The 26,177-nt window shown below is 48.6% G+C and overlaps 1 long non-coding RNA gene across 2 annotated transcripts; it reads right to left on the minus strand.

Annotated features, from left to right (window-relative positions):
- Window positions 1-581: 581 nt before the first annotated feature.
- Window positions 582-25,903, minus strand: LOC125915652 (uncharacterized). 2 transcript variants are annotated; one of them, XR_007455717.1, is made up of 7 exons: window positions 20,559-25,903; window positions 18,888-19,002; window positions 17,275-17,389; window positions 10,514-10,659; window positions 2,051-2,249; window positions 1,387-1,556; window positions 582-1,227 (listed from the first exon to the last, which is right to left on the minus strand). It is a non-coding gene; the product is annotated as an uncharacterized LOC125915652 (long non-coding RNA). The 2 variants fall into 2 exon arrangements; XR_007455718.1 differs by lacking the exon at window positions 18,888-19,002.
- Between the last annotated feature and the right edge of the window lie 274 nt (window positions 25,904-26,177).

Genomic DNA, 26,177 nt, shown 5'->3' on the forward strand with positions numbered 1-26,177 from the left:
ATAAAGAGACCTGAAATGCAGTGGCTTAATGAAGGTGGACGTCTCTTTACTTCTAAGATAACATTGCCAGAGGTGGACAGGCAGACTGTGGGCAGCATGGCATCTGTGGGAAGGAAGGACATGCTCACAGATTCAGTGGGACAGGAAGTGGCACGCATCAGCTCTGTCACATACCACTGACCAGAACTTAGTCACGGGGCCACTTGCAGCTGCAAGGGAAGCTGGGACGTGCAGTCGCTACCTGAGTGACCGCGAGCCCAGCTACAAGGATACTACATTAAGGAAGGGGAAATAGATAGGAGTGCCAAATTAGGAACTGCCCCCAATGCTCTAGTGTAATTAACACTGTAATAAACGTACTTTTAAACCACTCACCCACTAGAATTCTAAATTGACAATACCCCATGCTGGCGAGGATGTGAAGCAGCTGGTGGGGGCAAGAAATGGTACAGCTGCTTTGGAAATCGGTTCAGCAGCACCATTCGAGGCAGATAGGCACATGCCCTCTAACCTGCCAGTCTCTCTTCTAAGTGTTTACCCAGCAAAACTGAGGGCAGATGTTCACCAAAAGGCGTGTGCAAGAATGCTCATAGCAGCTTTATTGTAACCTCAAATTAAGAACCATCCAAGCGGACAAAGGAATCCCGGAGTGTTCACATGGTAGAACACCACTCAGCCACAGAAAATGAAGGGTCCACGCCAGGAAACAGATGAATCTCTGAGACATGGTTCTGAGTGTCAAGAGTCCCACACAAAAGTGTGCAGTCTATATGTTCTGTCTATCAAGTCTGGTTAGAGGACCCTCCACGGAGCATTCCCAGTGGGCAGAGGTAGATGGCAGCCAGCGCTGTGCCCTTGACACCCCGGGGCTTGAGTTCCCCCCCGCCACCAACATGCAGGACGTGCTGGCCTCCTTGTCCAGACAGGTGATTGTCCAAACAGGGGCAGGTGGCTTTAGCAGGGGTGGGGGGCACGTATTTTCATTTGTCCCGGTTAATAGGCCAGGTGAGTGCTTCCCTCCAGGGGAAGCTGCCAGATGCTTGCCAGGTGGCCCGACCACTTACACTCACATTGGCACTGAGCTTCCGCTGCTGGGTCCTGCCCAGTGTGCATGCCCATCCGTTTTGGGGCTGAATCCCGAGGAGATGCTCCCGGCATTTCCCAAATGTATATGGTGACAGAAGATTTCACATTTCTGGTGGAGGAACCACACCAGCCTGGAAGGCCCTGCAGATAGGTGGAGATGAGTCCCCAGACACATGGGCACAGGGTTCTGATCCAGATTAGCCGGAAGTCCCATGTGCGGGCTGATCTCCACTTTGGGGAGCTCCCGGAGAAGCTGTCCTTGCAGCCGGCCCTGCCTGCATCCACCTGGCCTCATCTCACCTGCTGGAGAGGATCTGCAAGGCCATCGATGCCTCAGCAGGGTTCTGTTGGGTGGAGACTGGGCATGAATTCCTTGGATCACTTTTGTTTCCAAGACAAGTGTGAGAAGCAGGATTTAAATGATGGGTTATTGTTGGCTTCATTGCTCACGTTTTCATGTTCTTCCTTCTCTCATCCAAACAGAATCGAGATTTGAACTTATTTAGGAGCCCTGAACATAGACCCTGCTTGGAATTAGAAGCCATATCTAGAACCACGCCACCCACCTAACAGCACACTCATGGAAGACAAGGGACCCGGAGGGTGTCACATCCAGATGGAGGAGAGGTGGGGAGCTGCCCACCGACCCTGAGGATTGTGGAGGCCACCTGCAGGCAGGAGGGGATCTGGCCAGGCAGCCGTGTCCTGGGGTGGTCGGGGGTTGGGCTTTGGACAGTCGACCTCTCCCTGGGCTCCCACAGCTCCCCAGGTGGGCTCTGTGGCCCACGGGACTCCCGAGGCTCCCACTGAAGGGGCCGTGCAGCTGTACCTGCTTCTCTTGGGACACCTGCTCAAGTAGTGTCCATGTGACAAGCTGGACTGTGAGGGCACCCAGCAGAGAGACCGCATGGGGGATAGACACAGAGACAGAGACTGAGAGAGAGAAACAGAGACAGGGCCTGACCTGTGCACAGCAGGCTGTTCAGACGCCACATTCCAGCCTCTGCAGCCCAAGTCTCGGCCACAGCGCTGATGGGCCCTGGGCTGGATCACTGAGGAGTATGGTGGCTGCCCCTGCTGACCGGGGATGTTGCGTTGCATCTCAGAGGGCTGCTGGGGCCACTGCAAAGAGAATCATCTCGGGCTGTTGGGGGTCCAGGGCCCTGTTGGAGCAAAGGGAGCAGATCCATTGCCTGGCCCTCCATCCTCAGGACACCCTCCCAACATCTAGAAGCTTCTCTGGGGAGGGCAAGGCTGGTGAGAGAGCCACAGGGATGTATGCTGCCAAGGGCAGCTGAGGTTGAACCACAGAACTAGACTTTGCTGGGGTCACCTACCACTGCATCCAAAACACAGAAATGCCCAGATGGAAGCTACAGCATGTATTGTTTTGCACGATTCTGTGCTTGGTAAGTGGGTCCCTGCTGATTTCCCTGGGCCCCGGCAGGCCTGAGTGGGGTGCCTGGGGCTCCACACATGTAAGACTCAACTTCTGCCTGTTTCAGATTCCACGTGTAAGTGAAACCACGCAGCCTTTTCCTTGTGTGTCTGGCTTATTTCACTCAGCATAACGTCCTCCAGATCTGCCTGTTCTTTTTTACAGCTGAGCAATATTCATTCATATATGCATCACTCACTGGATGGACACTTAACCTGTTTCCATGATGGGCCATTGTGAACAATGCTGCCATGAATGTGGGGGTGAGGAGATCTCTTCCAGACAGTGATTTCCTTTCCTTCGGGTAAATCCCCAGGAGGGGATTTATGGACCATCAGATGGTTCTATTTTTAACTTTTTGAGGACTCTTCATGCTGTTCTCCACAGTGACTACACCAGTTTGCATTCCCACCAGGAGGGTTCCTTCTTCTTCACATCCTCATCAATACTTGTTATTTTAAAATAATGATGATTTCAACAGTGCCCTCATTGCCTCATTGTCAGTAAAGAGCCAGGATGCTTCCAGGGAGCTGGGCAGTCTTTTGGCCTGGGAGGAAATAGCCAGAATGTCCTGAAATTCATTGAGTGTGGTGAGGCTCTCCTGGCCACCCACTTCCCCCACCCCCACCCCCGAGCTGAACTGCTGGCTTATCGGAATACTTGGCAGGAAGTTAGGGACAGGGGATGGAAGGCAGACAGAAAGAGATGAGAGGCTCAGAAACAGGGAAGATGCTGGAGAGCAGGTGTTGTGTGGGGTAGGGAGGCCAGGCTGGAAACGGGTCCCTGTCACCTGTGCTGCTCTGAGCAGGTGGGTTCAAGAGGTACTGTCACTATCCATCGGGTGGAAGCGATGACTTCCCAGCCACCGTGAACCTTTATGGGCAGAGGGGCCATTAGACATGTTGGTGTGTCTCAGGAGGGCTAACCCTAACCTGATCCAGGCCCTGAAACTGCAGATTCTGTGACCGTTTGTAATGATTCATGCCAACAGCCTTTTAGTGTCCATAGGTGTTTCCTCTGTCCACACTCACAGTAGCAATCCCGTGAGCATCAGGTCTGACGGTCCCAAGAATGTAAAGGGACACGGCTTCTTCCAAGTTTCACTGGCTCTTCCATTTCTCTGCTCGTTTCACAGACACCAGGAAAAGGGAGGACAGGAGCAGAGCAGAGACACCGCTGAGGGCAGAGCAGCACCTGTTTGGAGGTCCCACAGCTGCCCACAGCCGCGTGGAAGAACCATCTTGTCACTCATGCAGACCTTCCCTCCAGAGAGGGCATTACAGGACAACAAATCAGAAGTTCCATTCTTGGGCTTTCTTCTGAGGTAAACCTCCAGCAATGTAGGATCTGAATCCAGAAAGATCCTGAGGGAAATCCTCCTCTTCATGTTCCAAGTTGGATTAGAGCTTCCCTGGCTCCAGTCTTGTCGTGCAGCCTCTCAGGGTGTCAGTGGCTCAGCTGCACCTGCTGTAGGCCTAGACACCCGTTCTTCCTTCCTGGGAGGTGGTGCCCCGGGGTCCTTCCCTGCCAGTGCGCCGGGTCTCCCCAGGAGGGCTCGGCCTCATCTCTTCCTTGCAATTTGCAGTGTCCTGTGACAGGGGTAAGGGGGTGTAAGGTCTCCAATCCAGGGTCACCAACAGACCGGGTGGGGGCACTTGATGCCGACAGAATCCAAAGGCAGAGATGTGAGTGGAAATGACACAAGAAAGTAATTCATTTCAGTGATGACACCAGGAAGACAAGAGACCAACATCTCAGAGACTATATCCCAGGAGCTGAAAATGAATCCTGGCTTATGTTAGGAAAATGTAAGACAGAGGCCCCTGGCTGCATGCAGGGGAACTGAAGATGGATGGGTGCGCGCAGGGGGGGCAGGTGTGTGCGTGAAGGGGAAAAGTGAGTACGTGCAGGGGGGCCAGTGGATGTGTTCAAGGAGGCAGGGGCAGGTGGGTGCATGCAGGGAGTGGGAGGGAGCATGTGGGGCAACAGATGGGTGGGTTCAGGGAGGCAGAGGTGCATGCAGGGACATGTGGGTGTGGAGAGAGGGGCAGTGAGGTAGGGCTGTGCATGAGAGAGGTAGGTGGGTGCATGTGGGGACCATGTGGGTGTGCACAGGGAGGTGAAAGTGGTTGGGTGCATGTAAGAGGGCAGGTGGGTGCATGCAGGGGGAGTGAAGGTGGGTGAGTGGGTGCAGGGGGGAAGATGGGTATAGGAAGGGGGCATCGGGGTGAATGGATACATGCAGGGGGCACACGGGTGCATGGAGAAGGGCTGGGGGTCAGGTGGGTGCATGTATGTTGGCAGGTTGGTGCAGGCACAGGGGCTGGTGAATGTGTGAAGGGAGGGAGTGGGGCAGGTGGGTGTATGCTGGGTGGTACTGGGCACACAACTGTGCAGGGGGGCAGGGGGGCAAATATCTGTGTGCAGATGTACAGAAAGAGGGGTGGATGTGCTCAGGGGGGCAGGTGGGTGAGTGGGTACATGCAGGTGGAGTGAAGGCAGATGAGTGCGTGCAGTGGGGCAGGGGGCAGGTGGGTGTGTGTAGAGGGGCAGGTGGGTGCATGCAGGGTGCAGGTGGGTACATGCAGGGGGCCAGGTGGATGTATGCATGGGGGTGGATGCATGCAGGTGGGTGGTGTACAGGGGGGCCACGTGGTGTTCGGGGCTCAGTTCTTCCGGTACAAACCCAACTGAACGGTGCCAGCAGGAATAAAGTGCTTCCTGGAAAGAAAAGCCTCAGTGTCATGACTCCCTGTGAGAATCCTGCTACAATAAGGGTGTCGCCCTTTTAGAACAGAAGAACGACTAAATCTCAAGAAACTCTTACCAAAAGAGAAGACACACACTTAAATCCTCATAACAACCATACCCTCATTTACTATGCTTGCCTGACAACAACACTAAACTTGCCTTCCCACCACCCAAAATCTTTTGGTCTTTAGCTGAAGATAGCATTTAGGGTGAGGACTGGGCCACATCGGGGAGTTACTCCGTTTTCCTGGGTATCTGCCATATACAGGACATATGCAAGTTAACTTCTGTTTGTTTTTCTCCTGTTAGTCTATTCAGCAATAAAAGCAAATGAACCATCACCCCATACAAAGACATGGATGAACCTTACCTGTATCCTTCTAAGTGAAGGACTCCTGTCTGAAAAGGCTACATACTATGTGATCCCATTCATAGGGGATTCTGGAAAAGGCAAAACTAGAGATGATAAAAGGATCAAGTGGTAGGGGTTTGAAGTATTCCATGGTATTTGAGTGATTTATACCTGCCACTATGCATTTGTCAAAACCCAAGCATTTTTACATCCAAAAGAGTAAATCATAATCCTCTAAAATAAAGTTATTTAGGATGTGGGAGTGTCACAGGATGGTGTAGGGGCCAAGGGTAGGTCACCCCAAATGTGCCACTTTGGCATATTGATTACATTTTTTTTAATTTTCAAATTTATTCATATTTGGGAGAGAATGAGCAGAGGAGAGGCAGAGAGAAAGGAAGACACAGAATCTGAAGCAGGCTCCAGGCTCTGAACTGTCAGCACAGAGCCCAACATAAGCCTTGAACTCGGGAATGGCGAGAAGTCAGACACTTAACTGATAACCTTGCTGGATAGAGTACTCTTGGTTGCAGGGTAGTGGGGGGGGGGGGGGGGGGGGGGGGACGGGGATTCTTCAGCATCTTGAATACATCATGCCACTTCCTTCTGGCCTGCAAAGTTTCTGCTGAAAAATCAGCTGATAGCCTTATTGATTTCCCTTGCAGATAACTGTTTTCTTTTCTCTTGCTGCCTTTAGAATTCTCTCTTTATCATTTTTTGCCATTTTAATACTATGTGTCTTGATGTGGACCTCCTTGGGTTGATTTTGTTGGAGGCCCTCTGTATGTCTTGGATCTGGATTTCTGTTTCCTTCCCCAGATTCAGGAAGTTTTCAGCTATTATTTCTTCAAATATATTTTCTGCCCTCTTTTATCTCTTCTTCTGGGATCACTATAATGTGAATGTTATGATGCTTGATGGTGTCACTGAGTTCCCTTAATCCATTTTCATTCTTCATTATTCTTTTTTCTCTCTCCTGTTCAGCTTGATTACTTTCCACTACTCCGCCCTCCAGGTTGCTGATCCATTCTTCTGCTTCCTCTAGTCTACTATTTATTCCCTCTAGTATATTTTTAATTTCAGTTATTGAGCTCTTCATCTCTGATTGGTTCTTTTTTTCTATCTCTTTGTTGAGGGTCTCATTGAGGTCCTCTACTCTCTTCTCCAGTCCAGTATCTTTATGGCCATTACTTTTTTTTTTAATGTTTATTTTTGAGAGAGAGAGAGAGAGAGAGAGAGACAGCGTGAGCAGGGGAGGGGCAGTGAGAGAGAGGGAGACACAGAATCCGAAGTAGGCTCCTGGCTCTGAGCTATCACCACAGAGCCCGATGCAGGGCTCAAACCCACGAACTGCAAGATCATGACCTGAGCCAAAGTCGGACATTCAACCAACTGAGCCACCCAGGCGTCCATCTTTATGAGCATTACTTTAATTTCTCTATTGGGCATATTACTTATCTCCATTTCACCTAGCTCTTCTGCTGGGATTTTGTCCTGTTCTTTTATTTGAGACATATTCCTCTGTCTCCTCATTTTTACTAACTCTCTGTGTCTGTTTCTATGGGTTAGGAAAGTTAGGCATGTGCCCTGCTCTTAAAAGTATTGGCCTTATGAAGAAGAGGTCCTGTGGGGCCCTGCAGTGCAATTATCCCTGTTCACCAGAACCTGGTGCTTCAGGGGTATCTATGTGTTGCATGTGTCCTACTGTTGTGGCTGAGCCACTTTTTCCTTCAGTCTGGTCATCTGCAAGGGCTCCCTTTGCCTGTTGTGGGCAGGGTTTGGTCTCTATGTTGTTAGTGAGCCAGTCTGGAGCTACCTTAGGCTAGACTTGAGTCAGACCAGGCACTTGCTAGAGCTGCAGTAGCACAAAACTGCAGGGCATGCTATCTGTCCTGTTCCCTGAGAAGGGGACATTGCCTACTGTCAGGTCAGATGTCTGCCCCCAGCCCACTGCTGGGGCTGCAATCTGACTAGTCTGTGTGGTTATCTTCCCCTCTCCCCAGTTCAGAAGTCACTTTGGAGTGGTGGTGGCTCCTGTCGGGGCCATTTGCACACTGCCAGGCTTGTGGCACTGCTTTGAATGGACTCCTGATGAGGGCAGGTCCACAGTAGAACATGGGGGTGGGGTGCACAGTGTTAGCAAGGTCTATGCCTGTCTTCTGGAGACACTTTTGAAAATTCCTGCCATCAGGCTGGAGGGGACAGGTCTGCATGGAGGTGGGGTGCACAGTGCCAGCAAAGTCCGCACAGTGCTGCTGCGGGAGGGGACCTGCAGCTATCCGAGAAAACTGCCTAGGCTGAGATAGAGGGGGTGGATCCACAGAAGAGCATAGGGGATAGGGCACACTGTTGACAAGCTAGGTGGAGAGGGTTCATGCTCTGCTGGTTCCCTCAGGTGTCCATGTATCTAGGCTGGGGGGCAGGGGAAGGAAATGGTGCTTGACAGTTCTTTTGTTGTTGAAGTCTTCCAAAGATCTCGGCCCCTCCAGCATATCTCTGTGATTGGTAAGCAAACCTCCCTCCCTAATAAACTAGGCATTTTTCAAACTGCTGTTTCTATGCTGTATCTCAGTGGAACTGTTTGTTGTGCTCTCTCTTTAAGGGCAAGTACTCAGTTTCCTCTCACCCTCCACCTTTCCTAGAGCCAAAACCACTGTTTTTTAAAGTCCCAGATGTTAAGCCCAACTGATTGTAAGAACTCACGAAATTAGGACCCTCTGGTTTTCAAAGCCAAACGTTATGGGAATTCAACTCTCCTGTGTGGGTTCCCCAAGCCTAGGGTGACTATTGTGAGGGTCAGTTTCTCTCCCTTCTCTGTGCCTGCCCACAGTGTCTCTTCCTCCTGCAGACAGTCTCACAGGTCAGTTTGGCTCCCAACCACATCTCCACCCCTCTTACCCTCTTCAGTGTGGCCTCTTCTCTACACTTAGCTGTGGAGAGCCTGTTCTGCCAGTATTTGGGTCATTTTCTGGGTTATTTACACTGATGTGGGTGTTAGCTGTTGCATCCATGGGATGAGGTGAGCTTAGAATCCTCCTACTCCACCATCTTCCCCAGAAGTTGAGCTACTGTCATTTTTATAAAGCACTTTTAAAAGTGTACCTACAGGAGCATCGGGGTGGCTCAGTCGGTTAAGCATCCAACTCTTGATTTCAGCTTCGGTCATGATTTCACAGTTCGTGACATCGAGCCCTGCTTCAGGCTCTGGTCTGACAGCGTGGTACCTGCTTGGGATTCTCTCTCTCCATCCTTCTCTGCCCCTCCCCCTGCTCTCACTCTCTCTCTAAATAATAAACTTTAAACAAAAATAAAAACAAAAATGTACATATAAGTAATTTGTGGTCTGCTACTTTAATTTTTTTAATATTTATTTGAGAGAGAGAGAGAGAGAGAGAGAGAGAGAGCATGAGCAGGGGAGGGGCAGGGAGAGAGGGAGACACAGAATCCAAAGCAGGCTCCAGGCTCTGAGCTGTCAGCACAGAGCCCAATGCGGGGCATGAATCCACAGACCACGAGATCATGAGCCAAAGTCGGATGCTTTACCAACTGAGCCACCCAAGCGTCCCTGTGGTCTGTAGTCTGTTACTTTAACCTAACATAAAAGTGGGCATCTAATTAGGCCACATTATTTTCAACATTTCTATGAAATATAATGTTACAACCATTGGACATTTGGGTTATTTCTGGGTTTTCTCTGTGAAATGAAGTACTTTAAAGCAACATCTGTGCATCCAGTCTGCTTTTGTTTGTACTTTATCAGTGATATAACCTTTGGCAATTACATCAATATCATCATCTATAGGAGGGAGATAATGGTGTGACCTACCTCTGAAGGTAGTGGTGTGAATTAATTACACATTATGTGCTAGAAAATGTGTCTAGCCCATAGAAAGCATTTAACTAATATAAACTATTCTAAGTGTGGATTTTAATAACATAATAATGAACATCAGCAGGCATTAAGTTCTGATTTATTACCCCAATCTCATGATTGCCATATTAATTCCCAGCACAGTACTCAAGAGACTTTTTAATGGTTTGTATCTCCCAGATTGGAGGCTTCACAAAGAGGACACTTAGGGTAAGAACTCATCCTTACTCAGCAAGAACTATCTCCCAGATATCTAGGTGAATGAGGCCTGAGAGTGTCAGGGTGAGGGGGGGCGGGGGGGGGGCGGTGCAGAAGGCAAACAAGGACAGAGATCTGGGTCAAGTGACAAATACCTCTTGGATATTAGTGACAGACAGAAAGGCTGCCAGCATACAGAGTCACTCCTGTGTAGATAAGACTACCATACCTACAGGAAAGAGATTTCTGACATGGGATGCCCAGCCAGCTCAGGGAAGAAATTTTGGGAATACAGTAAATTTGGCAACAAATGAAGTGCCTGCTCAGCCCCCACCCACCCCCTTTTTTTTTTTTTTTTTTTTTTTTTTTGGACACTGCAGAACTCAAAATGGAAAGAAACCATGTATATGCAGTAAACATGGAAAAGCCTTTAGCCAGGGAACCATTCTCCTTTTGAAACATGACATAATTCATGCTCAAAAAGATCCTAATAAATGTGGGAAAGTCCCTCATCAGAAAACATTCTTTATTCAAGAACATAGTTGGTACCAGAAGGAAGTTTTTCTAATGCAATGAATGTGGGAAATTTCTCTCTTCACGTCTTCTCCTGTACCCATTTTCAACTCACTGCCTCACTCACCCTCTTGCAGGAAGCCTTCTGTGGTAGATGCCTTTCCATGCCTCCAGAATACCTGCACTCCCTAAAACATTGATGTTTCCCTGCATTCCTCTAGGCAAGGATGCCTGCTGATTCATGGCATGGTCCAAGAGCCCAACATGAGCACCTGAAAGAAGGGTTGGGCAGGCACCTACTCACTTGCCTCCAGATCTGGCTGAAGATGGAGATCCTCACTTTGATGGACTTTATGGGAACTTCCTCTATCTTCAGGCCCTCCTCTGAGGCCCACACTACCTTCCTATCGGCTCACAAGTTCCACAGAGTTCTCTCTTCTGGCTGGATATCTGAAGGAAAGAAGAAAGGAGACTGGGGGAGTGGGAGCTCATAGCAAAAGCCAAGTCCAGGGATCCCTGGAGCCAAGATCTGCTCACCCTTTCCATGAGCCACCTGCCCTATTCATTGTACCTCTAGCCACGAGTCTCCTCCCGGGAAAGCCATGCTCCATCTCTAGCTGGATGCCACATTCCAGGGACAGGATCCTCCTCACTGAAGCTAGGAGTTGAGCCTCTCCTCCCTGTCCCAACACCATATTCATCCCTTGCCTGGTCCTATTACCCATGTGTCTCCTCCCAGATACTGGCTATGGCCACTCTCCTCCTGTCCCTACTAGCTCTAACCCACAGATATGTCCTGATGAAGCAAACTCTAGACAGAACCTAATATACACAGTCAAATAAAAACAGTTCTTTATTGAACACATTTACGCTGAAGTCAACCAACCCCTGACCACAGATAAAGCCCATTTGGTGATCAGTACAACAATGCAAACAAAGTGAGGCAGAGGCTCAGGTTCCAGGTTCCTCATGTCAGAAGTTTCTGATTCACAGAGAGGAGGGCTGCAGAGAACTTCATCAGCATCTGGTCATTAATTACAGCAGAAACTGAGATGACACTTGGAGGAACAGAGGAAACTGGGAGGCTCTGCAGGGACATTTGTTGGTCCCACACTTGACTTTTACATACACACTGCCTGTGTCCCTGCCTGCCAGTGACAGACAGGACCCTTGAGAGTTCCCTCAGGGACCATTCCTCAGGTGAGACCTCCTTGATGGAAACCGAAGCCTCTGAAAACATCGTGAACTGTCTCCTCATGAAAAACTGCCCAATCGTTCCTAGTTTGTTGCCTAATCAATAAAACTGCCCATCTTTGATGGAAAGGATCACACACAGGGTGTTTCTGAGCTCAGCCTTCCCTGTCTAAATCCAGGATGGAAATTCTGCCAGTGTCGCCAATACCAGGACCAGAAAGTGCTTTGACAGAGTCCAACTTCACTTTCTTAAATGGGAGTCTTGAGGGAAGCAACAAGGCTCTCCTGGACGCCTGAGTCTCCACATTCTCAAAACCCAGAGTCTTTGCCACAGACACGTACACATGTGTCATGCAGGATTCACGTACATGGGCTTCCCCACAGCCCAGAGGGCATACACCACTCTTGGCACCTCCAGCAAGGAGACAGTGAGGCCACCGTGTTCATTCTCAGACCTCTGAGTATCTATTCTTACACTCTGCAGCAGCTCCTCCAGATCCTCTTCTGTCTCCAGCCTGCCGAGTGCTCCACTGGACAGTGAGGACACTGATAGATCTACTTTGATGTCACAAACAAATATCACCTCGTAAGGTGAGCCCCAGATGCTCCGGTTAAACAATCTGTTCTTTGGGCCACCTGATGGCTTAGTCAGTGGAACATGCGACTCGATCTCAGGGTTGTGGGTTCGAGCCACACATTGGGTATACACATTACTTAAAATAAAATCTTTAAAAATGAAAAATAAAACAAAACAACAAAAAACATTCTGTTCTTCATCACTTGGACAAAGTGCAGCCCCAGGATCCAAGTGCTGGTCCCCTCTGTGTGAACCAGGCACAAGCATGCTCTCCATGTGTTGGTGGCCCTTCTCTAGGCTGCCTGGGCTCTGGCTCAGATAGTGCTTTCTGGTCATGATTGTTAAGCCACTCCGTGTGCCTTTAAATACACCATTCACCTCATTTGCAAAGTATCTTCCATTCCCAGACTGGAGAACAGCAGGGGCCCCATAGATGCAGAAGATGTCTGGCAGACATCTGGCCACGTCCGCACCACTACTGCTGGTCAGAGGCCTCAACTGGACAAATTTGGTTGTGTGTCCCTGGTAGACCATGATGAATTTGAATTGTCCGTTGGCCTGCGACTGCATGTCAATAAGGTCCACCTGGCACTGGCTCCTGGTCTCCACAAACATCAGTCTCCAACATACCTTTCTTCAGAGGATGCAACTCCTGCTGACAGGATTTGCATATAGCTTCAAGTATAGGAGTATGGCTTCCCGTGTCACATTCTTATATCTCTTTAGCTCTGCCAGCATCCTAGGCTTCCCTCCGTGCCCAATGCTAACATGGGCCTCATGTGCTACATGTTCTTGTTTTTAATACAGTAGCAATACATGTGCATACATGTTCTTGTTTTTAATACAGTAGCAAAAACTCATGTTGCCTCTGCCAGGGGGATAACTGGCATTTCCTTGTTCCCAATACAGATAACAAATCACTTCAGGCAGCGGAGCAAGAGGGTAGACTTCCTCTTTTGTAGTTTGGTATGTTTCACTTGTTCAATGATCTCACTGTACTTGTCACTTGTGAAATACATGGAATTGTCTTCTCTCTTTTTAGACAGCAAAAGGTCAAAACAATGATAAAACTGTTTGGCATCACACCCAAGATCCTCCCTGGATGCAGTTGGGAGCTGTGATAACAGTGGGGAGCAATACCAGGTGGAAAGTAATGCAGGCACAGTTTACCAAAAACGCTAAGCCAGGTCTCCCTGCCGGGGCAGTTGGGCACTCACTGACCAGCAGGCTTGGACTCCTAAATGGAAATGGGCCACATGCCCCACACCCCATGGCAAACTAACAGCAAGTGACTCTTCCCTTATCTGATTAACATATCCAAAAATGGTGTTTAAAATCAATCTTTCATTTGACTCTGATTTTTGTTGTTGTTGTTGTTGTTGTTGTTGTTGTTGTTGTTCATCTGACTCTGATTCTACATTGAGTGGTGCAGACACCCAAATGGGAGTAGCTGACCGGCAACCCTGGGATCTCAAGATACACCCACAGTAGCCACTCCCAGGAGAAGCCAGAGCTCTGGGTGTCCAAGATGGCCCAAGTTTTGGGATAGAAGAATTTCCTGCTCAGGTGTGATAGGTCCAGCCAGCAGGTAGTACTCATTTCATGTATGTAATATGAGCTGGAGTCTGGACATATGCCCGCCAGGTGTGCACAGGTGTGTACAGAAGGCAGATGGGAGATGTGTGGGCATCTAGGCTTGACAGCAAAACCTTCAGGCCAAATTTAAACAATAACCAGTCCTCTAGAGCAGCCCTCCATCTCCCTACTCCTGTGGAAAGAAGGTAGTCTTGAGTAAAGACCTTCTGCAGCAGGAACCCATAGCTGGAGACAGACCACTCACCTGAGGGCCTGTATGTCCAGCAATAAGGCCAACCCACTCCCCAAAATCTGCATCCTTACCCAAACAGGTCACATCCCCAAAGGTCACCGTCTGCAGAGCAATGGGCGGCCCCCAGCATTCCCTTGTGGGATCCACGGCCTTTTCTCCAAATGCCACCACTGTCTGGAATGAGCCGTGTCCACAGGGAGAAGAAAGTCAAAAGGGCATGGCAGGTATCAAATGGAAACCGGTAAAGAGAGGAGTGCAAGGCAGAGAGACCAGGGGAGAAGACAAGAAGAAAGGAAGAATTAGCATCCAGTTCTGGCCAAGGGACACCTGCAGCCATGAGGATGCCCCTTGCTGGGGGCTTGGAGATCTGGTGAGTATTCTACCTCTCTAGCTCACCCACCAGTCTCTCCTCTCTCTCCCCAACCAATCAGATGGGGCACAGCATCATTTCAGAGAACAGGACAGGGTGACAATTAGCATCCAATTGCTAATCAGTTCCTCGTTGGACAGGTCTGCCCCAGGGCTCTAAAGCAACTCAACCACATCTGCCTCTGCCACCTCTCTGAAACCTGCAACATGTGTCAGTGCCAGGATGTCCTGCCGGATCTGTAGCAGAGTTTCCACATGCAGCCTTCTGGCCTCCCGCTTGACGCACTGAGGCCACAGCTTTCTCCACCCCCTACTCAGCGTCGCTGGTGGGACCTCCTCCCAGAAGTCAGAGATGTTGTAGACAGCATCAAGGATGCTGTATACTCACCAGAAGTCAAAGACCACAGACTGCTGGTCCCTGCCTCCCACCCTCAACGCCAACAGGCAGAAGACCCTCCATAAGCAGCAGGCCTTGAAGGTGGCAACAGTGCCCTGGTTCTTGGGCTGGATGAGGGCCGTCGTGTTCTTGGGCAAGTACTCCACACACACATGGTCGGAGAGGTTGTCCAGGTTCCCAGGGTGGCCAGGGACACTGTCCAAGACAAGCAGTGATGGGCACAGAACCTCTCCACAACTGGGCAGAAGAAGTGCACACACCACTCCTGGAAGATGCTCATGGTCACCCAGGCCTTCTTGTGTGAACACCACACCACAGGCAGGTTGGGCTTGGAGAAGCCCTTGAGGGTGTGAGAGTTCTCTGAGGGATACACCAGCAGCAACTTCAATGAGATCGCCAGCCGCACTGCCACTGAGTAGCAGCGTCAGGATATCTCAGGCAGCTTTGCACCCAGGGGCTGATTTCTCCTCCAGGGAAAGGAACATCCTGTCAGGCAGTCGCTTCCAGAAAGGCCCAGTCTCATCCACATTGAACACCTACCATGGTGTGTAGCCACCCTCCTGGATCACTCTCTGAAGCAGGGCAGGGTATCTGCACACAGATGCAGCAGTTGTGCCCATGGCCTCGCAGCCCCCAGCCTCACCACCCACCCCAAGGCATGCAGGCTTTGGCATGCCTTAAAACACGCGAACCACCCACAACTGCTCCGAAGGTCTCCAATTGGGCACCCACGCCCTGCTCCCACTTGAGGTCCTCGAACAGGCTGCAAGCCTTCTCCTGGATGAAGCATGATGTTGATGGGCACATTGAGCTCATTCTGGTCATTGATCCACATGCTTAGCTTCCACTCCATATTCTCCATCACCAGGCTGCAGCTGTGCATCAATTTGGTGGCCGCCTGCAGTGTGGCCACCTGGGAACTGGCTCGGATCTTCTCCTGGTTGTCACGAATGGTAGCCATGGTGGAGGTGGAGAGCCCCAGCACATTCCTGATTCTGCTGAGCTTCTCTCCGGCTTCAAAGAGCCACAACACCTCAAGCTTATCCTGCAGGTTGATAGCCTTGTGGTCCCACTTGGTGCATGGGCACTGGCTTGTGCTGGGTGGTCTCTTCAAAGAGATCTTCAGCCCAGAAATGGTAGAGGAGGCTCTGTCTGCATCACTCTCTCCAGACACAGCTAAAGAATAAGTGTGTTCCCACCCTGTGACTGCTGATTTCAGTGCTACTGCCACCCTGGCCCTGACCCTCTGTAAAATGGGAAGAAAATTTTACTCGTGGAAAGTGCAGACAAGTTTGGATAAAACCTGCTAAAGACCATTGATAAATCTCTTTCATTTGGCCACAGAGCAATGGATGAACTCTGGTCCCATAGACTAAATTAACTTACCCTCAGTAATGGAGCAAGCTTCTGAAAACCCATTACCACTTTACAACAATGCCTCCCAATGGGCACACTGTTCCAAATCACCCACTTCAACCCACCTCCTGAAGGATCCAGTGTGATACAATACATAACACACTGATGTCAGACCAAACACAGAAATCAGAAAGTAATGGGGGAGTGGTGGGGGGCACTCAGCACATTGTAGCAGGGTACAAAAATTTACAACAACTGTACATAAAACTGAACTCTGAGCTTCCAGGCATCCAAGGAGGAAAACAAAAAGCTGTCCTGCTAGAATAAACACATTTCATGGCTCTGAGCTTGCAGAGACCGTGAACAATGTAATTAAGGATATCAAAATGCATGGTTTTTGTTCTGTTGTTGTTTTGCTTTGCTAGAGGGAATAGCTAATCTTTGAACAACAACCAAGGGTTGGGGCACCAACCCCCCTCCAAGCAGTTGAAAATCCACTTATAACTTCTGACTCCCCAAAAACGTGATCACTAATTAACTACTGTTGACTGGAAGTTTTACCAACAGCATAAGCAGTCAATTAACACATATTTTGTATATGTATCAGACACTGTATTCTTACAATAAAGCTAGAAAAAATGTTATTAAAAACACAGGGGCGCCTGGGTGGCTCAGTCAGTTGAACACCGACTTCGGCTCAGGTCACGATCTTGCGGTCTGTGAGTTCGAGCCCCGCATTGGGCCCCTGTGCTGACAGCTCAGAGCCCAGAGCCTGTTTCAGATTCTGTGTCTCCCTCTCTCTGACCCTCCCCCATTCATGCTCTGTCTCTCTCTGTCTCAAAAATAAATAAACGTTAAAAAAAAATTCAAAAAAAAAAAACACAAAGAAAATACATTTACTGAAGTATACTCTATTTATAAAATAAAACCCACGTATAAGTGGACTCAGGCAGTTCAAGCCCATTCTATTTAAGGGTCAACTATACATGGGCATGGTAAAATGACCCAGACAGGCTACTGTGGAATCAGGCAAGGGGCCTAGAGGCAGTAGGGAAACTCATTTCCCTAGTAGCCTTCCACAACAAGGCCGACCAGTTTCTTTCAGGAACAGCATCTCTCACAGTTGAGCTTTGCACTACTGACTTGTGACTGGAGTTTCACAGTGAAGCATCCTGGCTATGCCCAAGAGCAACCAGCATGTCAGTGACTCACAGAAAGTCTCTTGAGCCCAGCTTGGGTACATGTGGACAGGGCAACTGTAGGAGTTCTCAGGTTTTGCAGTCTCTCAGGAAGCTCCAGGAATGACAGTCAGGGGTGGGGAGGGCCAGGGTGTGGCCCACTCACCTGGCAGGAGACCCTGGGCATGCTCCTTGGCTGATCTGCTCTCCTTCCCATGTGGGCTCAGTCCATGTCTGTGAGCAACACCCTCTCTCCTCCTGGAGAAGCCCCTGGGTTACTGCTAGGACCACAAACACACAAGTACCCTGTGACACAGAAGCAAGCTTTGGTCCCTATCTCATGGGGCAGAGCCATCCCTTGGGAGACTGTACAATGCCCAAGGACCAAAAGGTCCCTCCACTTCAAGGCAAGCCTGACCAAGGAATGGAAGGCCAGCTATTTGTCACAAAACACCTCAGCTTCCTTTCCTGCCCAAAAGAGACAACCATGCAGGGCTACCATGAGGACTGAAGGTGAAACAGCCCTCCACAGTGCTCAGCACCAAAGCAGGGGATCCAAGGACATCCATGTGCTGAAAAGCCATAAGGGCAGAGGAGGCAAAGAGGAGTGGCAGCTAGGACAGGTGTGTGTCCTGGGGTGGACAAGATAAATGACTCCTAAAAAGCCACTAAAAGGGAAGGGTCAAGCTGCTTCTGACACTGGAAGGGTCCCCAACGGGAGATGGAGTGAAAAAGCAGGTGCAGAGCATTAATGGGGCTTTCTTTTTTTTTTTTTTTTTTTTTAATTTTTTTTTTCAACGTTTTTTATTTATTTTTGGGACAGAGAGAGACAGAGCATGAACTGGGGAGGGGCAGAGAGAGAGGGAGACACAGAATCGGAAACAGGTTCCAGGCTCCGAGCCATCAGCCCAGAGCCCGACGCGGGGCTCGAACTCACGGACCGCGAGATCGTGACCTGGCTGAAGTCGGACGCTTAACCGACTGCGCCACCCAGGCGCCATTAATGGGGCTTTCTTTAGAAGTGTCTACATACCTACACACACACACACACACACACACACACACACACACACACGTGTGTGTGTGTATGCTGCATATGTGTATTTAAAACAAGGGAGGAATTGGGGCGCCTGGGTGGCTCAGTCGGTTAAGCGTCCGACTTGAGCCAGGTCACGATCTCACGGTCCGTGAGTTCGAGCCCCGCGTCGGGCTCTGGGCTGATGGCTCGGAGCCTGGAGCCTGTTTCAGATTCTGTGTCTCCCTCTCTCTCTGCCCCTCCCCCGTTCATGCTGTGTCTCTCTCTGTCTCAAAAATAAATAAACGTTGAAAAAAAAAATTTAAAACAAGGGAGGAAGGACACACAAAGGTTAACAGTGGCCATCTCCAAAGAGGCAGATCAGGTGTGAGGCTTGACCTTTATATATTTTGTTAAGATTTGAATTACTTTATAATGCATATATGTTACATTGTTAGATTTAAAACATAATGGGAGGATAAACTGATAACAATCAGCGTATTGCCTTCTATCTCTTTGCAACAAAAACTATGACTAAATTAATAAGAGAAAACTCACTTTGGGGAAGTCAGGCAAAGACAAGTGGTGGACAGAGAAATGGAGAGGAGAAGCCTGCTAGGGTGGGGACCCAAGAGAAGCAAAGCCAAGATCAAAGCCAACCTAGGAGGCACAGCCAAGGCACCCCAGACACAGGAGAAGAATCTCAACCCCCATTACAGGCCGATGCAGTCAGTCCTGCCCAAAGATATGTCCTCTGGACCTACCGAATGCTGTTTTAAACCGGAAACTGGTGGGGCACATGGCTGGCTCAGTGGGAGGAGCATACAACTCTTGATCTCAGGGTGGTGAGTTCGAGCCCCATGTGGGGGGTAGAGATAACTTGAAAATAAAATATTCAAACAAAAAATTTTTAATAAAAAATAAATTATGTGGGGCACCTGGGTGGCTCAGTTGGTTAAGCGGCCGACTTCGGCTCAGGTCATGATCTCGCGGTCCGTGAGTTCAAGTCCCGCGTCGGGCTCTGTGCTGACAGCTCAGAGCCTGGAGCCTGTTTCAGATTCTGTGTCTCCCTCTCTCTCTGACCCTCCCCTGTTCATGCTCTATCTCTCCCTGTCTCAAAAATAAATAAAATGTTTAAAAAAAAATTTTTTTTAAATAAAAAAATAAAAATAAATAAATAAATTATGTGGGAATGCAAGCTGGTGCGGCCACTCTGGAAAACAGTATGGAAGTTCCTCAAAAAACTAAAAATAGAACTACCCTACGACCCAGCAATTGCACTACTAGGCATTTATCCACGGGATACAGGTGTGCTGTTTCGAAGGGACACATGCACCCCCATGTTTATAGCAGCACTATCAATAATAGCCAAAGTATCGAAAGAGTCCAAATGTCCATCGATGGATGAATGGATAAAGAAGATGTGGTGTACATGTATATATATATATGTATATATATTATATATGTATATATGTGCACATATGTATATATGTATATATATGTATATATATATGTATATATGTATATATATGTATTATATATATATGTATATATATGTGTGTATATATACATGTATATATATGTGTGTGTAAATATATATGTATATATGTATATATATATATATACACACACACAATGAAGTATTACTCAGCAATCAAAAAGAATGAAATCTTGCCATTTGCAACTACGTGGATGGAACTGGAGGGTATTATGCTAAGTGAAATTAGTCAGAGAAAGACAAAAATCACATGACTTCACTCATATGAGGACTTTAAGAGGCAAAACAGATGAACATAAGGGCAGGGAAACAAAAATAATACAAAAACAGGGAGGGGGACAAAACAGAAGAGATTCATAAATATGGAGAACAAACTGAGGGTTACAGGAGGGATTCTGGGAGGGAGGATGGGCTAAATGGGTAAGGGGCACTAAGGAATCCACTCCTGAAATCATTGTTGCACTATATGCTAACTCATTTGGATGTAAATTTTAAAAAATAAAAAAATAAAATAAAATAAATAAAAAATAAATTATGAACTGGTGCCAACAATAAAAACCTAGATTCGGGCTTTCCTGATGGCAATGTTTAGCCATACCCAAAAGCAGCAGAGACCAGGCAACCCCATCTGGTCCCAGACTTACTCCTGTGTCTTTGGGTTTGGGCACTGGGGACCTGAGACTTCAAGACAAGCACCTACTCCACTATTCAGACAGTATAAGCCTGGGGAGACTCCACACTCACAACCAGAAGCCGAAGGAGGCTGCAGGGCAGGCTCCAGGGCCAAGCCTGGGAGTGAGGGGAGGTGGGGGGAGGCTGAGCACAGCTGCTGAAGTGACCCTCCATGGTCTGGGGTAAGGGAAGGTTGTGGGGGTGGGGAGTGGTCAGCAAGATGTGGCATCTTTGACTTTGAAAGACTCACAGCTTCACAGCTCACCTGAGCTCCATCTGTGAAGAGTTTGGCTGACTCTGCCAGGTCTCCAGACCACTGGTCCTCGGGATGAGACTGGGCCAGCACTGAGGGGAGAGGAAAGTGTTAGTGCCCTCAGCCCCACCCTAAGGACACAGAGGTCAGGCACCCAGGCAGTTAACATGTACCCAGATGCTGGCCCGGGACTCTGAGCTGAATGAGAACAAGGACTGCCATCCAAATCACACAGAACACCCTGCCCTGGCCAACAAGCACCTCCTCCTTTGGTCCACATACACATACATACCTTAAGAGTACATCCAAGGCCCCTGAAACCCAAATCACTGAAACACCAAGGAAACAGTCATGAGAGCCTTCCTTTGGCTGCAGCCAGATGTTCAGGAAAGGGTTGACTCAGCAGGCCTGGGTTGTCCAAACCTTGCACATTCCAAAAGTTTGGCCCTTGACCTGCTCCTGAAAGGTAACCTCTTAAGCCCTTGGAATATTCTGCCTCTTAAAGGTATCTCTGTTTACCTAAGGACTTAGGCCAAACCAGATAGTTCATGCTAACAATGTGACTTACAGTGGTGACCCTGGTCCACATTGTACCAACCTGACCTCTGGGAGGAGTTGAGACTGAGTAACTATGGTTAGTATACTCCATACATATGTAACTGACCCTCAATAAAAACCCTGGATGCCACAACTCGGGTAAGCATCCCTGGCTGCTACACTGTCACATATCATTGCTGTGAGAATTAAGCATTGTCCACATGACTACCCTGGGAAAGGTCATGTGGAAACTTATGCCCACTATCTCCCAGACTATGCACCTTTTTCCATTGCTGAGTTTAATATGTATCTTTTCGCTATAATAAACTATAATCACGAGTATAACAGCCTTGTTGAATTCTGAGACTCCTTCCAGCATATCATTAAGACTAAAAGTGGTCTTGGGGACCCACACACATACCTTGACATTGACAGCCAAGGAAATAGTTTGAGACATTTGGCTTCTGGAATCCCTGACAGCATCACAACAATCATCTCCAAGGCCACCCAGAGAAAGCAAGGGCCAGCCCCTCTACCCTCTCTCACGTGGGGGCATTGGAGGGGCCAGCAATAGGCCGAGACCAGGTTAAGGGCATGGAGCAAAGGCAGGAGTCTTCATGTAAATGTGAACTATGGCAAACTTGAAACTGTGTTATTTCAAGGATGAATGGATGTAACCATGCACATCCCACAAGATCCACATGAGTACCAGGCCTGAGTCCATTTAGTGACCTACTAGTAGGCTGCTATTCCAACATCCACAATGTTATAATGCAAAATCTTTCTTCTTTTTAAGTTTTTTTTTAGTAATCTCTACACCCAATGTGGGGCTCAAACTCATGACCCCAAGATCAAGAGTCACATGCTCTTCTGACTGAGCCAGCCAGGTGCCCTGCAAAATCTCTTTTTATAGTGTGTATCACCTAAGCATCTATTCAGTGAGAAGCTTGGAACTGGAACTAAGAGACCTCTAACGAGGAGGCAAACAGTCAGGAGACAGCCGGCCTCAAAACACCAGCAACAGGCTTAGAAAAGAGCACAGTACCACAAGCAAACACCCCACAAAAACTACAGACACATTCATCCAAAATGTCTCGCCTGCACCTCACATTCATGCCTAGGTGAAAACCTGCATTATCAAGGTTTTCCTTAACAGTAAGTGAATCCAGTTTGCAGCCTTTGCAGCATGTACAGAACTAGCTTCATCATGTCCCCTTCAAAGAGCCCAGCACCACCCAGCACTGGCCCTCTTTTCAGTTTCTAGTTGTCTCAATTCCAATCTCTTCCCTTTGTTCCTACATCTGTAGGAGGGTACTATTCCCTGCAGTCCCTACAGCCATGACACCTTTTTTCTATACTTTTCTCTTCCTTCAATACCTGTTAAATTATTTGCATTAAAATCCTCTCTGTTAAAACGAGTGGTATGTTAGCATTCCTCAAAAGGTCAAACAGCCTCACCAGTCATTCCACCCCCAGGTATATAACCAAGAGCAATGAAAACATTTGTCCACATAAAAACACATACACATACATTCACAGCATCATTATACATAATAGCCAAAAGGCACAAACATCCCAAATGTCCATTAATAGATAAATGAATAAACAAAATGTGATATACTCATAGTAGATATTATTTAACCATAAAAATGAGATAATTACATGCCACAACATAAATGTACACTGAAAACATTACACTCAATGAATGAGGCAAGTCATAAAAAGCTACATATCATATGATTCCCTTTAATGAAATGTCCAGAATAAGCAAATCCATAGAGACACAAATATTAGTGTTTGCCAAGGCATTAGGAGTAAAATGGGGAGTGACTCCTCATGGGCACAGTTTCTCTGAGATGTTTAAATTATGGTATGAGGCAATGGTAATGGTTATATAATCTTGCAAATATACTAAACCCAGGGACTGTATACTTTTTTTGTATGCAAATTATAACTTAGTAAACCTGTTTTTGTTTTTCATCACTAGGTTTTCTACCTCTTGATATAGAGGACCAAGAAGACAAAAGACACTGCATAGGTATCTGTGAACAAATGAGTGAACAAATGCCAGGATGAACGATGGCATCCTATCCAACCATCTCTCCAGCCGGTTTCATGATTATCCCCTCCCCACAGGCATACAGACACATGTTGCCCAAAGTGAAGATGTCACATGGCATGAACTGCAAAGCCATCCCTGGCGAGGCCAATCTCTGTTCACCTCCTCGTGCCCCACCCCCTCCAGAGAAAACAGGATACCCTAATTATGACTGGTGGTCTCACTATCCAACTCTCTAAACAGACCAAGTTCCAATAGGGCAGAAACCTTGTTTCCTTCCTTGATTGACTTAGATGCCTGGAACATGGCATGCATCCAGTGACATTTTGAGTAAGGAAAGAAGGAAGAGAAAGGAGGCCTGGTGCACCCTGAGAGGGTGAAATGTCATGCCAATGTCAAGCTCACATCTCTGGGAGGCTCACAGGCTACAAAATGCTCCAAACATGTTGCAGCTTTTGAGTCTTCTTCCCAGTGATAAGAACACTGGGTCAGGGTGGTAGGTTGTGTCCCCTTCTGCATTCCCCAGCCCCTGGGCCTCCCAACCAGGCCCCTGGGCCCCTGTGGCTCACCAGTTTCCTGCATCATCTGAGCAAGGCTCTCCACCAGCACCACAGCCTCCTCAGCACTCTCAGGGCACTGGGACTCCACCCAAACCTGGGTGTCAGGTGGCAACACACCCAAGAACTGCTCCAGCACTAACAGCTCCATCATTTGCTCCTTGGAGTGTGACTCAGGCCTCATTCACCAGCAGCAAAGATCTCATAGCCTGGCCAGGGCCTCTCAGGGCCCTGCTGCCTCTTCATAGCAGAAGCTGCAGAAGCACTGTCAGGGGTCCCTACAAAGCCTGGACAGCAGAGTGGAGGGCTGAGGGTTAGAGAGAGGTTCAGGATCCCATGAGGTGGCCTCATCATCCTCCCTCTTGATGACCACAAGCTCTTTTTGACTGAGGGGTGCTGGGCCTACTGCCATGGCAAGACCTTGGGAAGCTGGTCTCACCTGCACTCACTCAGGCCACACACTGTCTTCCTGGGACAAATGCCCACCCAATCAGGGCCACAGACCATGCACACCCTTCCAGCCACCCATACCCTCGAGGTCACTTCCTCTTGCAGAAACTGTCCCTAAGTCTGGCTAGCTGGCAACCTGGTAGGGGATATCTCCAGCCTGAACTTCCCCATCTGTGCCTTCAAGAGAACACCTGGCACTGGGAATCTGGTCAAGAGGAGAGTGAACCCACCCCTGCAGGGGGAGTTTACAGTAGCTCATATCAGGCTAGGTAAAGGTACGAGAGTTGTTCCTGGAGATAGAGGGCATGGATATGCCATATCTCAGTGAACTGAGAGAACTCCACCAACAGCCAAACAGAAGTGCTGGTGGGAACCAGCAGAGGGTCTGTGCCCAGGGAGGGTCAGAGCAAGTGAAGGATACAATCTTCCAGACACTAGGAAGAGTGATGTAGGGTGATGGGGACGCATAGGGCAAGCTAAGGGCAAAATACAGGCTGGCATACTGCCCCCTGCCCCCAGGTGGAATATGTGTAATATTCCTCGGACACTCCTGGCTACCCAAGAACAAAGGAAAGGGGCTTAAGTGCTTGCCATGGTGATGTGGGAAACCAAGGCAAATGAAAAATTAAATTCCCTTACTGCCTATAGCCCATTGACAGGTCCTTGAGACCGGCAGAGTGACCTCCCTCTAGGAGTTCAGCTACCTCAAGGATGACACTTTGCTGGGAGCAAAAGAGAACCTTGGCTTCACATTATCCCAACCTCAAGGATCCTGTAAGTCAACTTCCTTTATTTCAACTGCTTCAAGATATATGCTGGCAATCATACTCCAAGCTTATGGTTCCCCGATATGCATCTAAAGAGTCTCATCACTGAGGCTTTATTAAACGGTGATAAATGGTGTTTCCCTAGCAACAGCTAGCCCCTCAAGGTCCTGGAAACCTTGTTTCCAAAATTCCTTAAAGACATACTCTATCCCTGACCCCCTCCCAACCTGAGGGTATATAATGAGTTACCTGTCACAACCTCAGTGTACCTCTTCCTGCCCACAGGTCCTGTCCCCATGCTTTAATAAAATCATCTTTTTGCACCAGATATCTTCAAGAATCCTTTCTTGGTCATTGGCTCTGACCCCACGAACCACCCCCCCCCCACCGCCATCACCCCAAAACTTCATCATAGAGGACAAACTGGAAGAGAAAGATGGAAACTAAAAACAATTGCAGGGCAGCCAGCATGGGTCAGGTGCAGGGATAGCAACAGCTGACACCTACGCTGGAAGGCCTTCCTTTCCCCCATGGCAGACTCCTACAGAGCCCAAGAGGCTCAGCTCATACCAATTAGCCAAGATCAACAAATGTCAAGTAGAGATGTCCACTCTACAATGTTCAACAAGAAACTAATCTGTGGCAGTCCTCACACAATGTGATCCCACTAATGTTGACATATTTTAAAGCAACAAAATTCTGAGGTGTATGTGTGTGTGCATGTATGCAGAAGCTACTGTTATAATAAATGTTCAGAAACGGGTCCTGAAAAACAAACTCCCAGCAAGCAAATCTGGGGAAAGTAACTGGAGGAGGAGTCCACTTTTTTTCATAAATCTCTACACACCGTCTCAATTTTTTTGGCAACGACCATTTGTTACCATTGCAACTTTAACACATAATTTCAGTGCCAGCACATGTTGTTATATGGGTTGGTCAAGGTTCCCAAACTGGGGAACCTCCATCCACCACCACCACCACCACCACCACCCCCCCCCCCCCACCCCCCCACCCCCGGCACACCCACCTAACCACCAGGTGCCCAGAGGCGGTGGCTAGAGAACATTCTGGCCAGCAGGATCAGCACAGGCAAGAGCCATGTGGCCAGGGCGAACCTACAGAGAGTTTGGCAGTATAAGGGTCTGGATTTTAATCGCCATGTGCGGGGAGCACCCCTCCCCATCACTCTCACGGATGAACGCACAAGTAGTGGGAGCAAAAAGGAACTCAGGTCTGGACTGAGGAAATCCAGAGACTCCCC

Source organism: Panthera uncia (genome assembly GCF_023721935.1).
Source record: "Panthera uncia isolate 11264 chromosome E2 unlocalized genomic scaffold, Puncia_PCG_1.0 HiC_scaffold_19, whole genome shotgun sequence".
NCBI lineage: Eukaryota > Metazoa > Chordata > Mammalia > Carnivora > Felidae > Panthera > Panthera uncia.